This window comes from Sus scrofa, chromosome 6 (assembly GCF_054392235.1).
Source record: "Sus scrofa isolate SSC_HxYL_T2T_F1_AM1 chromosome 6, Sscrofa_HxYL_maternal_Yorkshire_Landrace_v2.0, whole genome shotgun sequence".
In the NCBI taxonomy this organism is placed as follows: Eukaryota; Metazoa; Chordata; class Mammalia; order Artiodactyla; family Suidae; genus Sus; species Sus scrofa.
Genome location: NC_139388.1, coordinates 43617121 through 43621221, shown reverse-complemented (window position 1 = coordinate 43621221; position 4101 = coordinate 43617121). Strand labels below are relative to the sequence as shown.

At 43.3% G+C, this 4101-nt stretch overlaps 1 non-coding gene across 1 annotated transcript; it reads right to left on the bottom strand.

Moving 5' to 3' along the window:
* Nucleotides 1-789: 789 nt before the first annotated feature.
* Nucleotides 790-898, bottom strand: LOC146402311 (U6 spliceosomal RNA). Its single transcript, XR_014808781.1, has one exon. It is a non-coding gene; the product is annotated as a U6 spliceosomal RNA (small nuclear RNA).
* Between the last annotated feature and the right edge of the window lie 3203 nt (nucleotides 899-4101).

Below are 4101 nucleotides of genomic sequence, written 5' to 3'. Positions count from 1 at the left end.
ATCTCCACTCCTCCTTCCTGTCTCGTCGTGGTTCCTTCTTGGCATCTTTTGCTGTGGAAACTCTTTTCTGCTAATGTTCAGGTCATTCTTATAGATCCTTTCTCTGTAAGTAGTTGTAATTTTGGTGTGTTCCTGGGAGGAGGTGAGTTCAAAGTCTTTCTATTCTGCCATCTTGGCCAGCTCTAGTGACAGATATGTACCTTTATAAAAATGTGACCTGAGTTCCCTTTTGGCTTAACAGGTGAAGGATCTGGTGTTGGTCACTGCTGGGGCTCTGGTTACAGCCCTGCCATGGGTTTGATCCCTGGCCTGGAAAATTTCAGAAAAAAAAAACCAAAACAAAACAAATATCTCTAGATGTTTTTTTTAAATATAGAGTATTATATTCAATTTTACTAGAACTTAGAAGAAATATAACTGAAGTGAAACCGAAGGAATCGTGAACTTCAGAATATCTTTTGCAATGTAAACAAAATCACTTCCAAGAACATCCTTTAAAAATATAAGAGATTTTGAAAAATATCAGGAGTTGATAATTATTAATTTTTATTATTTTTAATTTTTAAATGATTTTTGTTTTTTTCCATTACAGCTGGTCTACAGTGTACTGTCAATTTTCTACTATACAGAAAGGTGACCCAGTCACACAAACATATATATATTCTTTTTTCTCACATTATCACGTGCCATCACAAGTGACTAGCTATAGTTCCCAGAGCTATACAGCAGGATCTCATTGCTTATCCATTCCAAAGGCAGGAGTTTGCATCTATTAACCCCAAACTCCTCCAAAATATGGAACGCTTCACACATTTGCATGTCATCCTTGCATAGGGGCCATGCTAATCTTCTCTCTATCGTTCCAATTTTTTAGTATATGTGCTGCGGAAGTGAGCACTGTTTTTTATTATTTTTAAAAAATAAGTTTCAAGTTTGCTTCAAAGTTTCAAGTTTAGTGTATTGACTCCCTTCTTTGAAAGACCAGACATTAATGAGTTTTCCTTTCATCTCCTGAGAGGTGTCGGTTACAGTATGACTTTTACCTTATCCAGGTTAATTAATGTCACCATTTGTTCTGTAATTGTAATTCCCTTAGTTGCTTAGTATTTGTTCTATATTTAGATGAATTCTCTGCTCATCCCTAGTTTGTTCACTGCTATTTCTAAACTTCTGAGTTTATATTTATAATTGTTATTTCTGTTATTATTATTTATCTGTTATTTGATTGGATTTAATTACGTTATGTATGTATGTATGTATGTATATATTTTGTCTTTGCCTTTTCTAGGGCCGTTCCCTTGGCATATGGAGGTTCCCAGGCTAGGGGTCGAATCGGAGCTGCAGCCGCCAGCCTACACCACAGCCACAGCAAATCGGGATCTGAGCCGCGTCTGCAACCTACACCACAGCTCACGGCAACGCCGGATCCTTCACCCACTGAGCAAGGTCAGGGATTGAACCCGCAACCTCATGGTTCCTAGTCGGATGCATTAACCACTGTGCCACGACGGGAACTCCTGGATTTAATTATGAATAATTCTCCCCCACCCAGTGGTCCATGTGTACTATACTTTCTGAGTTTTTAATGTGTCAAAATAGCTGTTTTCTGCCTTATACAGGAATCATTTTGGCTGAGTGTCATATTTGAGGCTCGCTTTTTCTTTCTTTTGGATCTCTGAGATGTGACTGCCTTTCATTCTGGCTCTGAATGGTACTGCAGAGAAGCCAGCGCCTGGCCTGGTTTTCCCACTGTGTGTGATCTTACTCTTTCTGCTCAGATGTGTGGGGGGTTTTCTCTTCACTGAAGTTTTATAGCTTAATTAGTATAGGATATGTCTTTGTGTGGAAGTTTTTGTATCAAATTTTCCTGACATACATACATTGTGCTCTTTTAAAATTTGTTTTGTTTTATTTTTGGAAGAGTCAGTTAATTTTTTACCAAGGGCAGTTTCCTGTATACCTCTTTGAATACACATGTTGTTCCATTTGTTGGGTTTTCTTCTTAAGGAATACCAATTATTTCTAAAACAAATTGTCTTTTTTAATAGTCTGTCTAATGATTTTGATTTCTTTTTTTTAAAATATGCACTCACTTTTATTACCCTAAGCCTTTCCTCTGTGTCAGTAATTATATAACCGACGGTGTCCATTCTGTTCCTCTCAATAATACTTTTTGGGTTCTAATTTTGTTTTCCAAGGCTTCCAGTTTTTTCCCACCTCATTCTGTAGTTTTATCATCTCACCTTTTCATTTAAATTTTATTTGATTCATGTTTCTACAAATTTTCTCAAATGTCAAGCTGTCATGGGCTGTTTTCTTTTGATCCTTTAGTGATTCGTTTGTCTAGATTGGTCTCCTTGTGTGTGCTGTGCTGTGCTGTTTCTGCGTCCCTTCTTTCTATCTTGTGCTTTCCTCGCTTCTATCACTGAGGCTTTTCATCTTGTTCCCTACACAACATCGGCCCAGGCGTCTTCTCTGCTCTGATCACTGTGCCTGAAACCCATGGGTTTTCCTTTTTAGCTGCAAGTGGCGGCTGCATCTTTGCTTTCCATTCTGTCTGAAGTGGTGGTAAGCAGGGGCGGGGGTGGGTGTGTGGGTTGCCAGGGCATTGCTGGGTGGTATGCAGGCTTTGTCAGAGTGGCTGGCCCCTGCAACCTCTTGCGAGGTGTTATGGGATGGTCTGGGCTTACAGCACCTGTGTGCGAATGCTTCCATTCCTCTGGGGGATACCCTAGAGCTTTGGGACATTTCTCTGTCCAGTGGGTCACCCTGCAGCCTTCTCTCCCATCAGTGAGTCTCAGCCCAGGTTCATTCTCCCAATCCTCTGTTCCTCCTCCAAAACAATTTCTGCTCCTTTTTTTTTTTTTTTTTTTTTTTTTGGTCTTTTTAGGTTCATGCCCATGGCATATGGAGGTTTCCAGGCTAGGGGTCAAATTGGAGCTGTAGCCACTGGCCTACACACCACAGCAACCTCAGGTCCAAGCCGCATCTGCAACCTACACCACAGCTCATGGCAACGCCAGATCCTTAACCCACTGAGCGAGGCCAGGGATGGAACCTGTGTCCTCATGGATGCTAGTCAGGTTCATTTCTTCTGAGCCATGAAGGGAACTCTAATTTCTGCTCTTAGAATGAGAAAAAGGGAATGATAAAGATACCTTTGTAGGTTGGGTCTGCAGAAAGAGCCTCTGAGCGGAGAACTGGTGTGCAAATGGCTTATGACGGTGATGCCCTAAGAGACTGGTAGGAAGGGAGGAGGTGCGCGGGGAAGGGAGGAAGCCAGCACCATACAGGTTCAGGCCTATAGTCATCAGAGGTCGCCTTCTGATTGGTCCTGCAGGGAGCTCTGGAGGGGATGTTATGCCTCAGAGTTGCCCAGACACAGGTCCATCCAGGAGAAGAAGGAAAGGCACCAAGATAGGGAAAAGGGGAGTTCCCATCGTGGCGCAGTGGTTAACGAATCCAACTAGGAACCATGAGGTTTCGGGTTCGATCCCTGGCCTTGCTCAGTGGGTTAAGGACCCGGCGTTGCCGTGAGCTGTGGTATAGATTGCACATGCGGCTCAGATCCCAGGTGGCTATGGCTCTGGCGTAGGCTGGTGGCTATAGGTCTGATTCGACCCCTAGCCTGGGAACCTCCATATGCTGCAGGAGTGGCCCTAGAAAAGGCAAAAAGACAAAAAAAAAAAAAAAAAAAGATAGTGGAAAAAGACTTGGGTGGATATGGCATCATCCTGCCTTCTAGTCCTTTCATGTCTCACAGTTTCACTCCAACCACTCATAGATTCCATTGAGTCCTGGGCTACAATTTTGGGGGAAGCAGAAGAGGGTGAGTAGGATAAGCCACGCTCTTCACTGCTCAGGGCGGTTTTGAGGCCAGACCTCAGCATGTCCCTCCCCCCTGGCCTGCTCCAGATTGCCCTCTGCTAGTCTACCTGGCTTACCTGGTGAGGTGCCCCACCTTCATCCTTCGAGAGGTCTGAATGCTCTGGGTGTTATCATTGCCCTGCATCATGACCACATATGAGCAGCACATTAAGCCCCAGTGGACCCTCCATGCTTTCCTGTGTCCATTATGCATCATGACCCATCTCCTCCTCA